Consider the following 13169-nt stretch of genomic DNA (forward strand, 5'->3'; position numbering starts at 1 on the left):
TTTTTTTCCTTTTCTTTTTCATTTTTTTCCTGTGTAGCCCTGACTGCCCTGGAATTCATGTCATAGGCCAGGCAGGCCTGGAACTCAGAGCTCTGCCCGCCTCTGCCTCCCCCAGTGCTGGGATTGAGGGCGTGTGCCACCACCACCCGGCTCCAGCTTGCTTTGTTGCTGTTACCCTTACCGAAAGCGGCTTAGGGGAGGAAACAGGTTGTTTCAGTTCACAGTCCAGCACTGAGGGAAGTCAAAGCAGGAACTCGAAGCAGAAATCACGGGAGACCTCTGCTCAGCTCGCTCAGTCTTATCGCTTATCTAGCTTTCTTGAACCACCAGCGTCACCTGCCCCAGGGAAGAATGTCAGCCACGGTGGGCGGAGTCCTCACAGTGGGCGGAGTCCTCACAGACAGGCCCACAGCTCAGTCTTAGCCAGGCAATTGCTCACCCAGTCCTCCCTTCTCAGGTGACCCTAGGTAGCAGCTGAGTTGAGTTAAAGTTAACCGGGACAACTCTCTTAAGAGTTAATCTGGCTGGGCCTGTCAATCACCTGGCCGGATCATCCCCGGGAAGCCGATTCAGGAAAGCCGCGCTAAGGAGATGGGAAGAATAATTATCCCCTCAATCCGATAACGTGCTTATCCCTCACAGAACGACATCTTGTACCACTGCAGCCCAACGGGTTTTCTGAGTCCCTCCCCGAGAAGCGTGCCTTTTCCTCTCCTTGCTGTCATTTTCCGTCATGCAGCCACCAAGGATCCGGGCTCTCTTGGGGTTTTGGCTCCTTCTCTGGAGTTCCCCCGACCTCCTCTGCTGCGCAGCTGCATACAGACCTCCATTGTGACAGAGGAGGTTTTCTCTCATCCTCCTCCTCACCTCCCTCCCCTTCGGGAGGTGGGAAGGCGGCTTCCCTCTAATTTCCAACTTCCCTGCGAGCCTGTCTTAAAATTCCTTTATTAAGGAGTGTAGGAACCCCAGGAGAGATGTCCTCGAGTCCTCGTGTCTGTGTGGGTGTCCTTACCATCCAACCTAGCCCTCTTCAGGTTTCCTAAGACGCTGGCTTTTTACATTTTTATTTACTTTTTGGTCTTTTCAAGACAGGGTTTCTCTGTGTAACCCTGGCTGTCCTAGAACTCACTCTGTAGACCAGGTTGGCCTCGAACTCATGATCCTCTTGCCTCTGCCTCCCAAATGCTGGGACCACAGGTGTGCATCCTACTGCTGCTTGACTCAAACAAACGAAATGTGTCTGTGTCTGGGGTTGAACGTAGCACACCCGCCCTGGGGTGGGGGAGGGGCGGGGGAAGGATAGCAGCGTGATCTCCCCAGATGAGAAGACCAGACAAAATGAGGACGGACCCAGCCCACCCCAGCAGGACCGTGAGAACCTGATGGGTGAGTCAATGTGAGGCCCTGGGCAAGGGTTAGTTCCCGCTAGTCTGACTAGTAGGCTGGGTTTTTTTTTGGGGGGGGGGGGGCATAGTTTGTTTGTTTGCATCAAAACAAAGTTTCACTGTGTAGTCCTGGCTGTTTTGGAGCTGTAGACCAGGCACACCTCAGACTCAGAGATCTGCCTGCCTCTGCCTCCCGAGTGCTGGGATTAAAGGTGTGTACCCCCACTGCCGGACTAGCTGCTCTAGATGCCCTCCTCTCTTCTGCCATGGGGTGATGAGAAAGGCCTTGCCTGAGGCTGGCACACACTCTTGGATTCTCCAGCCTACAGTTAGTTCTACGTGACCCAGCCTCAGGAACTCTGCTAGGACCACAGAAAGTGGAGCAAGACATTTGGTAACGTTTAAAGCCCAGGCTGTTCCAACACCGCAAGCTCTTTTCCTGCCTCTCCTGGAAAGCCTGGTTGAACTAGACCCAAGCGTGCCCTGGCAGAAACAGTTGGAGTGAGGCCTGTGTCCCCAGGGTGACAGGGTCCCATCTGTCCTTGGTTTTCACTGAGGATTGTTCTAGCTCCAGGCTGGCTCCTGACAGGTGCATCTTTGGGGCTGTCTGTGCAGCCAAGTCCTCCCCACAGGATGTTACTGGAGCCCTGGAAATCAGGGCATGGCTGCCCACAGGGACGAGAAAGTCGGAAATAATATGGGCTTCCTCCTCCTACCCCCAAAGGCTTTGGCAAGTTAACAGACAAAAATGCCTGGGGCTGAGCAAAATGGCCTGTGTAGGTGCGTTATCCTAGCACGAGGGAGGCTGAGACAGGAAGATTGGGCATTCAAGGCTGGCCTGTGTTACATACTGAAACCATGTCTCAAAAACAAAACAAAACAAAACCAAAGACAGACAGATCAGGCAAGATAGCTCCCTGAGTAGAGGTGGCTGCTGCCAAGCCTGATGAGCTGAGTTTGATCCGTAGGCCCCACACGATGAACAATAACAGATTCCAGCAAGCTGCCCTCTGGTCTCTGCGAGTGCACTGTGACACGCCTATAATATATAAATATATAATAAACACACACACACAAACAATCAAATCTTCCTGTAAAGGTGACAAGGAGGACAGACAGACAAAGGGAGATGCTAGGACTACAGCAAAGACTTTATGAGGAGGTGCGGTCCTTTGCAGGGATTTCTGGTGTAAAAGCCAAAGCCTGCCACCCACTTGCAGGCTGGAGGAGAGAGAGCAAAGGGTGGAAGGGAACCAGGACGTTTCCCTTTGGAGGCCTTTGGTTGGCCATTGCTAGCTGCAGGCAGAGAAAAGGGGTGTGTGTGCTGAGTTAAAGCGTTCTGATTGATAAGCACCTCTCATGTCTAGCCATTACCCAGGACCCACAGGACAGAAAGGCAAACAGGCAAGAAGCTGGGGGCTGGGTGTGGAGACAGGCTACAACCAGCCATGCCAGCACTGAGGCTGGTGGATCTTTGTGAGTTTGAGGCTAGCCTGGCCTACACAGTAAATCCCAGGGTAACTGGGCTATGTAATGAGACCCTGTCTCCAAAAAAAAAAGGGGGGGGGGTTTGTAAAAACAAGTTATTTTAGTTTGGGGGGACTGTCATTGTTTAAACAATGGAGGGGGTGAAGGGGGCTCTCCAAAGTGGAGCCTGGCTGTCTTCACTCCCTTCTGTTAGGTAGGCAGCAGGAGTGCAGCTGTTTTCTGTAGACCAGGGCAGTGTCCTCATCAGGAGGGGCTTTGTTTTTGGCCTTTTTGGAGGAGGAGGAGAAGGAAGTAGAGGAAGAGGAGGCCCATCCCTAACACAAAACAATTAGTCACAAGACTAGTGCACTGTGTGAAAACAAGGAAGACGTTTAAGCTGGGGCAACCTGGGCCTGTAAGATGGCTCCCAGGGTTCAAACCCACATGGTGGAAAGAGAGAAGTAACTACTGAAAGTTATCATCTGGCTTCCACAGGACACACACACTCACTCTCACACACACAGACATATACTCACACAGATACACACACACTCACACACACATAGATACTCACACACACACACTCACACACAATAAACATACACACACATACAGACATATACTCACACAGATACACACACACTCATGCACACATACATATTCTGTCATACACAATAGACATACACTCACACACACAGACACATACATGCACACACTAAATAAACGTAAACACATTTTTAGAAGACGACTAGAGTAACCTAAAAATTAAACAGAGTTTGTTTGAGGGCAGGGAATCATATTTATGTGTGATCTATATATTAAATACATCTCTCTATATTAAACATCTTACTATTGATTTTGCCTTAGATAAAAGCCTCTGTCCTCTCCTGCTCTCCCGTCATGCCTCAGACTCTTTGCTGAGGATCAGTTCCCAGCCAGTGAGTGACCCCTGGCTACAAACTCTCCCTGTCCTGACTTAACCCCTTGCCTGTGTGCCCAGGGCCTGAGGCTGTGGACGGCGAGTGTGTAGCCCGTGGGGCCTGGCTGGCACCTCTGCTGCCTGTTGGTGGCCTGGGCCCAGCACCCTCAGCCACTCCGGAGCCTCCTGCTCTGATCCCAGAGGCTAACCCGAGCCCTGAGCGTGCTGGAGGGAGGCACGCCCTGTCCTTGCTGACTTGCATTTTCAAGGGATGGTCCCAGTGCCTTGCAGCTCTTGGGCTAGCTGTGACTGAATTAGTGACACGTGACCTGCGGCCAAGTCACCCCACAGAGGAAGGGTGAGACTCAGGTCTCACGTATGCCGTGGAATGACAAAGGACGACGGAGTACAGCCGTTTTTCCCTGAGCGCCTCCCCACCCCAACAGCAGAGTCAGAGAAGGGGCACATTGCCCAGGAGAGTGTCCCTGAAGCAGGCTCTTGTCTCCAATGCCGCTGTCACCCCCAGCCCCAGCGTCACAGCAGCCTCTGCCTGCTCCCCTGGTCTGCAGCCCAGGTCTGGTACTCTTTCCTCAACTGTACTGTGGAGTCAGGTCTCAGAGACAACACCCCCCCCCAGCTAAAAGTAAGTCCTCACCAACCCCTCATCGCCGCTGGATTCATGATCTCCACTAATTCACCAGGCTGTTCTGCCGATCTGCTGTTGCTCCCACGTGCCGGCAGCCCAGGACCTCTGCTGGACCACGAAGCATCTTTCCAACATTCTGCCCCTCCCTCATCTTCATCCTCCTGGACTCCACTCAGGTGGCACTGGTGCGCGCATGTGTGTGTGTGTGTGTGTGTGTGTGTGTGTGTGTGTGTGCGTAGAACAGAGGTCAAGATCGGCTGGGTCTTCCTCAGGAGCTTTGTCAGGCACACACCGAGAACCTAGGAGTCACGCAGAAGCAGACAGATAAGAAAAGCAGCTAATAATGAAGACAGTGAACTTCTAAGATAGCTGACTTCTTCACTCTTAACAATCCCCAGGCCCGAGAGAGAAGCGACGTGGAGGGGCTTTCTCCCTGAGTGCCGGCTGCCTGCGCGTTTCCTCTCTCTTCAGCTGCTGATTCTGCTGTGTTCATGATTTCTCCACGGCTGACTCGGAGCGTGAGGTTTCTGATGCCTTTTTAGTCTTTAACTGGCAGAGGAAACAAACCAAATCAAGACCCCTAGACCAGAACACCATGTCTAGCTTTTTTTAGAAATAATTTATTTAACTTTATTTTATGTACACTAGTGTGAAGGTGTCAGATCCCTTAAAACTGGCGTTACAGACAGTTGTGAGCTGCCATGTGGGTGCTGGGAATTGAACCTGGGTCCTTTGGAAGTGCTCCTAACCACTGAGCCATCACTCCAGCCTGTCTAGCTTTTTATTTTTTATTTTTTTATTCAAAGTGATTTTATTGCTGGTGTATACAGGAGAATTTCTGCCACTAGAGCAGAGGCTGTGGTGACTTGTATTTCCAGTTGTGTGGGAGGACCCGCATAGTGTTATGGTAACCAGCCAACGGGTGAATTCTGCTCTCTATCAGAGTCAAGCGGAATTTAGCATCCTTAGCCTTTCTGTTTCTTTCTGACAGCAACGGCTTTCTTAATCCAATGGTAGAGAACCTCAGGGAGGTCAGGGGCAAGGCCTTTGGGCTTAAGGATTCTCAAAATTTTACTACCAGTCACAAACGGACCTGTGCCTCGCCATGTGAGTCCCTCAGGGTCACACCTATCTGGGAGGGAGTCAGGCCTTTCTTGGCCAGTTTGTAAATCTGTTCCTTCGTCGTCATCAGATGTCAGCTGATGTCGTTGTCATTGATGTCGTCATCAACTTCAGCCACGTTGGGGACACTTTGGCGGTAGGGCAGCGCCCACTGGGACAGGCCCTTCCCGGGAGCGGAGGTCTGGCAGCAAAGAGAGAACGAGGGAGGAAATAGCCCAGGAAGCCAGACCACAGGCAGCGCTTTTGATTTTGTTAAGATTTATTTTATTTTGCTGTTGCTGTTGTTCGTTTTAGATTTTTTTCCCTCTGTGTGTGTGTATATATGTATAGTTTTGCTTGCATATATCTGTGTGTCATGTGTGTCCGGCGCCCAAGGATATTCTCTAGAGCTGGAGTTACGGATGAGCCACGTGTGGGAGCTGGGGATTGAACTGGGGTCCTCTGGAAGAGCAGCCAGTGCCCTTAAGTGCTGAGCTGTCTCTCCAGCTCCTGTTGTGCTGCTGTTGTTGTTGTTTTGTTTTCTGACTGAGTCTCACTGTCAGCATACAGGCAGCCCCACCAGCCTGCCTCTAGGTTGCTTAGCAACCTCTGACATCATCACATCATCACCTGCTGCTGCCAGGGGCCGGGATAAAAGACACCCCCATCCCCCACCCCTCTTGGCCCCCCCTTTTTCTGCAGTCTCTCTGCCTCCCCCCCCCCCCCCCGCACTCTCTTCTCTCCTATGCTCTTCCGCACTGTCTCTCTCATGGCTCACTCAGACTTTATCTCCTTTCCTTCCTCCCCTGCCCTTCTCACACTAAACTTCCTTGTGCCACACGTGTTGCGTGGCATGTAATTTACCTATCATAACGCTCACTCTGCAGACCTTGCCGGCTTGGACTTAGGGAGGCCCTCCTGCCTCTGCCTCCAGAGTGCCGGGATTAAGAATGTGCACCTCAGGCTGGGCTCTATCGTTTTACTTACGGGTGTGTGTGCCTGGTGTATAATGTATGTAAGTGCCCAATGGGGTCTCAGATCCCCGGGGACAGGAGTTAACGCTGTTGTGAGTCACCTGACATAGATGCTGGCTTCTCTGCAAGAGCCCTGCGTGTTCTTAACCACTTAGTCATCTCTCCTACTCTTGGTGGTGGTGGTGGTTTGGTTTGGTTTGTTGCTGTTTTTGTTTATGAGTGCTGAGGATGAAGCTCAGGTCCCCATTACTGAGCCATCTCCCCCAACTCATTGAAACCCATTTCTACTTAAGACAGCACTTCCTTTCTGGGTATTAACTGTGTCTCTCTCCCTTCTGGAAGGGGCTGAGGAAGGATTTGGCTGTATCCCGAGCTGCTGCCTGCCGGTACAGTGAGAGCATAGGTACTTGATGAGGCTCAGAAGTTATTTCCTGGGCAGCTGAGAACCACACTTGTGAGTTACTGTGTCCCTGACCCCACAGCACACGATTCAGGGCCCCATCGGCCTGAAGCCAGGCACCTCGGAGACAACAGTGTGCAGAGGGGAAGAACTCACAGCCAGGCAGCGGGGATCAGACCCCCACTGCCACTCTGGTCCTCAGTTTCCCCTTTTTTGCGGCTGGGATAATAATAGCCCGTCCCCTGCAGGGCTGCCCTTTGGTTTCAATGGAGCCCGTTGTGTGGGACACAGACAGCGTGACTAATTCTGGAAGCTGGTCCCCTTCCTGGAAGGGGGTGGAGTGGGAGGGGTGGGGCCGCAGGGGTTTTCAACAGCCAACAAAGGAGCCCTTGTGGGCAGGGCCCCCGGGGGGAGGAAAGCATCCAACAGCCCTGTGCGTCCTGGACAAAGGTCCCAGGTCTGCACGAGGGTTACCAGGGCCGTCCCATTCTTTGAAGACGGTAACGAGAAGTTCTGGGTTTTGGAAGAGGAAGACACTGCCTGCAGGTTTGCTCCCTCTCCTTGCCGTGAGCAAGCGGTGAAGCTGGGGAGATGACCTCCTGGCCACAGCAATTTGTTCACATAACCGAAGTGAAAACAAAAGATTCGGATTTTGGCCCCACAGCTGAGGGTTGGTCCTTTTTCCACCGTAAGAAAAGCCAACCTGAGGGTGCAATGGCCTGGGGTCCCCCCACTCCCCCCAAAATAAGAAATACCAACCTGAGGATGAACTTACTATTACAGAAGACCACAGACCAAAGAGAACCAAATTAGCACCTTGATCAAACCATGCCTGATCTCTAGCCTGGAATTTTCAGTGACACATTCTAAAGAGCCGACACATTCTAAAGAGCCGACTCATTTGGTTTTGTTTTAATGATGGTTACAGTTACTTGAACCCTCAAACAAGCAAACTGGTATATACAGAAGAGCTCTGCAGAGACCCTTAATCTCTGCACTTTCAGTAGGAAATAGTATGTATTGTTTCCCACCAAGTCTGAACTAATGCATGGGTGCGTCTCTGGGCACTGTAGGTGCTCACCAGGTCACAGTTCCTTCTCTCTAGAGACAGGCGGGTTCTGCCAACCTGGACAAGTGTCTGTGAAGTAAACACTATGAAGCGCAGCAAGCAAGAGGAGCCATAGGACAAAGACAGCCCTGAGAGGCGGATGGGGGCGCTGGGGATTCAGGTAAACTCTTGTCAGTGTGGTGAGATGGTGTATGACAGGTGCCAGGAGAGAGTGGGCGGCACTGGGAGGTGCCTTGGGAGTCTGACACCTCTGCCCAGGCCTGCTAGAGGATGGGGAGCTGTGCTCAGGGCAGGCAGAAGGCTCGAGACAGCAGAGAGGCTCTCGCAGGCTGTGAGAAGGTGTCCCTGGGCATGCGGACTTGTCCCCACGGGGTGGCCATGCGAGGCCGAGCCACGTAGACAGAGCCACTGAGTACAACACACACGTCACACAGACAGCCCTTCTGATACGGCGCCAGGCAGCTCTCAAGGGCAGTGTGTGCACAGGAGCTGGGGTGTGAGTCTCAGCGCTGACAGTGGCTGTGGGGAGCACGGCCTGGCTCTAGAGGAAGACTCTGTGAGCATTGCTCTGCTAGATGCGTTTCCTACCGGAAGAGGACCACAGGAGCAGAGAGGGGTTGAAAGGGTTGAGGCACAGAGGGACTGGGGTGAGGATGTGGTGGCCATGGAAGTGGAGATAAAGACAGTGGAGGTGTTGGAGGTGATGATGGTGGTAGTGATGATGGTGGAGGTGATGGTGGTGGTGGTGATGATGGTGGAGGTGATGGTGGTGGTGGTGATGATGGTGGAGGTGATGATGATGGAGGTGATGGTGGTGGTGGTGATGATGCTGGAGGTGATGGTGGTGGTGGTGATGATGCTGGAGGTGATGATAGTGGAAGTGATGATGGTGAAGGGAATGATGGTGGTGGTGATGATGGTGGAGGTGATGATGGCGGTGGTGATGAGGGTGGAGGTGATGGTGGAGGTGATGGTGGTGATGATGGTGGTGGTGGTGATGATGCTGGAGGTGATGATAGTGGAAGTGATGATGGTGGAGGTAATGATAGTGGAAGTGATGATGGTGGAGGTAATGATGGTGGTGGTGATGATGGTGGAGGTGATGGCGGTGGTGATGATGGTGGAGGTGATGGTGGTGATGATGGTGGAGGTGATGGTGGTGATGATGGTGGAGGTGATGTGGTGGTGGTGGTGATGGTGGAGGTGATGATGGTGGAGGTGATGGTGGTGGTGGTGACTAGGATAATAGTGATGTCAGTGATGGTGGTGATAGGGATGGTTGGTGATGGCTGTGGCAGTGGTAATGGCTGTGGCAGTGGTGATGGTGGTGGTTGTGATGATGGCCACAGGATTCCTGTGCCAGAGGCCTTGACAAAGGGCCTGAAGCTTGAACTCTTCAGGGAGGGCTGCCGGTCCGTGTGGCTCGGCAGTGTCTGTCTTGCCTAACACGCAGGAGGTCTGGACTCTGTCCTCAGTACTGCAAGAGTAAGTGAGCAATGCCACGCCTATTGTCACAATTAAAGGAAGACAAGGAAACAAACAGGAGCTCTGGGGGGCCGCGTCCTGTGGGGCCCGTCCCTGGAAGCCTCCTCGTGTCCCATGTCCTGCCAGCAGCTGGGAGAGCACAGGGGTCTCAGCAGGGACACCTTCTGGCCTGCTTTCCCAACTCTGCCCTGGCCAGCCCTCACTGCCAGCCACTGCAGCGCTCTGCGCCTGGGTGGAAGTATGAAGAGCCTCAGGCCAAAGTCCCAAACGGTTTTCAGCCCGTCTCCGAGACTGTCGCCATCCGTTAGATCATAGTTCTGCAGTCTGCCCGTTTGGTTCCAATCTCATCTCAGCCTCCTGGACAGGCCTCCCAGGGTGGGCCATGCCAGCGCTGTGGCCACCAGACTGCAGCAGCCAGGGCAGCCCCTGTGGCTTCAGGGGCTGGGAAAGCACACTGTTCCTGAAGTTACTCCACACTCAGTTTTTGTTTGTTCCCCTGCATCAAAGGTTTTTCCATGTAGCCAGACCGTACTCGAACTCAAATCCTTTCGGTTCCGCCTTTGAATGCTAGGCTAACAGGCCTTCGCCACTGCCACTTCTGCCTCGGCTGGAAGAGTTACCGTGGCTGCCAGCAGCCACACTGTGTCGGGAAGCCAGGGGTGGGCAGTGGTGTGTTTCCTGTCCCCACTTCTAGTGGCGACCGAGGGAGGCATTTCAGACAGGCTGTTGCCTGGGTGCCCTCCGTCCTTGGTATCTGCTCAATGTCTGTCATTGATACCGACAATGAGCCCTTTTGCAATACTCACTGTGTTGCCTGGAGCCTTTACCGTTTGGCTCTCAGAACTGCACAGGTGGGTGTAGCGTCCTTACTCTTGACTTTCTCTACCCCACCCCCCAAGGGAAACAGAGGCACAAAGCAACTTTCCCAAGCGCTCACAGAACATGATGGAGCTGGGCTGTCACCAGAGCAGCCTGGATTTGGGATCTGCTTTCCTCATCGCTACACAGGCAGATGGAGACATTCCTCACTTTCAGTGAGAATAGAACGAACCACGGTCCCAGGACTTGGGATATGCTGAAGCAGGAGGATATAAGACCAAGGCAAGCTTGGGCTGCATGGTTTGGAAGCTGTCCAAAAAGGGCAACGGCAAAGCCAGTCCTGCTAGTGTGGACATGCAACATCAGCTACACTGGAGGCTGAGGAGAGAACATGGCAAGTTCATACCCAGTTAGAACAACTCAGCAGGGCTGGTCTCAAAACAGAAAACACAAAAAGGATTGGGGATGTAGCTTACTGAAAAGCCCCTGCCTAGAATCCCCCAGTGAGGGGCTGGGGTGTGGCTCAGCGGTAGAGCCCCTGCCTAGAATCCCCCAGTGAGGAGCTGGGGTGTGGCTCAGTGGTAGAGCCCCTGCCTAGAATCCCCCAGTGAGGGGCTGGGGTGTGGCTCAGCGGTAGAGCCCCTGCCTAGAATCCCCCAGTGAGGGGCTGGGGTGTGGCTCAGCGGTAGAGCCCCTGCCTAGAATCCCCCAGTGAGGGGCTGGGGTGTGGCTCAGTGGTAGAGCCCCTGCCTAGAATCCCCCAGTGAGGGGCTGGGGTGTGACTCAGTGGTAGAACACCTGCCTAGAATCCCCCAGTGAGGGGCTGGGGTGTGGCTCAGTGGTAGAGGTCTCGTCTTGTATGCACAAAGCCATGGCTTTAATCCTTGGAGCTGAAACTCATGGTCACAATGACTACTGAGACTGCTTAATGCTCTTGACAAAGATGGCCTGGCAGCAAGACAAGGACACAGGAAGTGAACATTTGTCCTTTGGGCACTGGCCAGTACTTACTGCCATCACTAACCTCATCCTAACCTCTGCCAGGCCATCTCCCCAGGGGCCAAGCCTGGGTCAGGCAGACACCAATTGGAGATTCCTGTTCCCAGGCCACAGGACAGACTCCCAGAGGAGGCCATCAAAGCAGCCGGGGCACTGTGAACTGGTGTTTGGGTTTCCTTGGGACTCTTTCTCTTGCCGGGCAGAAACCAAGGAGCTGCCAAGTATGTTCTGGGAGATTTTGTCTGCAGGAAGAGCCAGCAGGGTGGGAAGCAATCCAGAGACACCAAGGCAGGGCCAATGGCACAATTGGAGCACTTGAAGCAGCCGGGGCTGAAATCCACCAGCATTCACGAGGGCAGCCAACCCCACTAACAGCGTGACAGGTGGGAGGAGGCCGTGGGCATGGTGAAACGCAGAGCAGGTACCCCTTGCCACCGGCTGCTGGGTGTCTCCTAGGCTGCGTGCAGAGGCCACGAACCTGGCCCCGTTGGGGGAGTTCCTCTCTACCATGCACACCACCCTCCTCAGAGGGAAGAACACGGAGATCACAGATACAGGTCTCCATGTGGCCTGGGGCCACAGCCAGCTCAATGGAAAGCCTAGGTAGCCATATCCCAGGAAAGACAGGCAATGATACATATCCTTCCCACCGCGAGGCTCAGAGGATTGGGCTGTGAGAGCAACTGGTTTGGGATGCTGGGATACTGTGGATGTGTGTGATAGAGCCAGGGCAGAGGGCATCTTCCAGGTCCCTACTCAGGTGACACTGGACTCGAGCATAAATCCATATAGCGTGACAGATATGCGGTGACACTAGTCACAGGAGACTAGGAAGCTGGTATCAGTCTGTACTCCTCTCCTCAAGACATGGAGGTGAGCACCCATATGGCCACCAATCAAAGGTAGAGGGTGGGGCTGTGTCCCTATCATTGGACTCCTGGGACTGGGCCTGAGACTCCCTGCTTTTTCTAAGCTGTGATGAAACACTATGACCAGGACAATTTGCAGTAGAAAGGGTTAATTTGGAGCTCAGGGCTCTCAAGGCTTAGGGCCCATAATGGGGGGGGGGGGGGGGAGTGTGACAGCAAGAGCCAGAATGGCAGCTCCAGCAGCAGCTGAGATCTCATTCCTCAGACTGCAAACAGGAACCAGAGGCCACACACTGGAAACAGGGCACGATTTGTGAAACCTCAAAGCCAGCCCTCCAGTGACATACTTCCTCCAGCAAGGCCACACCTCCTAAACCTACCCAAACTGTTATCTTTTGGGGACCAAGCATTCAGGCACCCAAGAGTCAGGGTCATTTCATTAAACCACCACACTTTCCTAGGACCTTTGGGGCATGCCCCTGCTCTCTTTAAATGGACGCCACACTCCAGACTGGCTTTACTTACGTATGTCAGGCAGGATGTGAACCGAGGGACATGGAACTGGGGGGGGGGTCTTGTCAAGAAAGCTTTTGGGCTGGGCATGGTAGAGCACACCTTTAATCCCAGCACTGGGGAGGCAGAGGTAGGAGGAGCTTCATGGGTTTGAGGCCAGCCTGTTCTGTAAAGTTAGTCCAAAACAGCCAGGGCTCCCCAGAGAAACCCTGTTTTGAAAAACCAGAAAGAAAAGAGAGAGAGAGGGGAGAGAGAGAGAAAGGAGGGAGGGAGGAAGGAAGGAAGGAAGGAAGGAAGGAAGGAAGGAAGGAAGGAAGGAAGAGCACTTGCTTGCCTGGTTATACACAAGGTCTTGGATCCCATCCCTAAAACCACTCTCCTCCTCCAAATTGTGGTGGCACATGCCAGGCCAGCATACACCACACAGTGAGACTCAAAAGAAAAGCCAGGGGCCAGAAAGATGGCTCTGTGGCTAAAAGCACGGATTGCTTTTGCAAGGAACCAGAGTTTGTTCCCAACACCC

Source organism: Meriones unguiculatus, chromosome 14 (assembly GCF_030254825.1).
Source record: "Meriones unguiculatus strain TT.TT164.6M chromosome 14, Bangor_MerUng_6.1, whole genome shotgun sequence".
Taxonomy (NCBI): Eukaryota; Metazoa; Chordata; class Mammalia; order Rodentia; family Muridae; genus Meriones; species Meriones unguiculatus.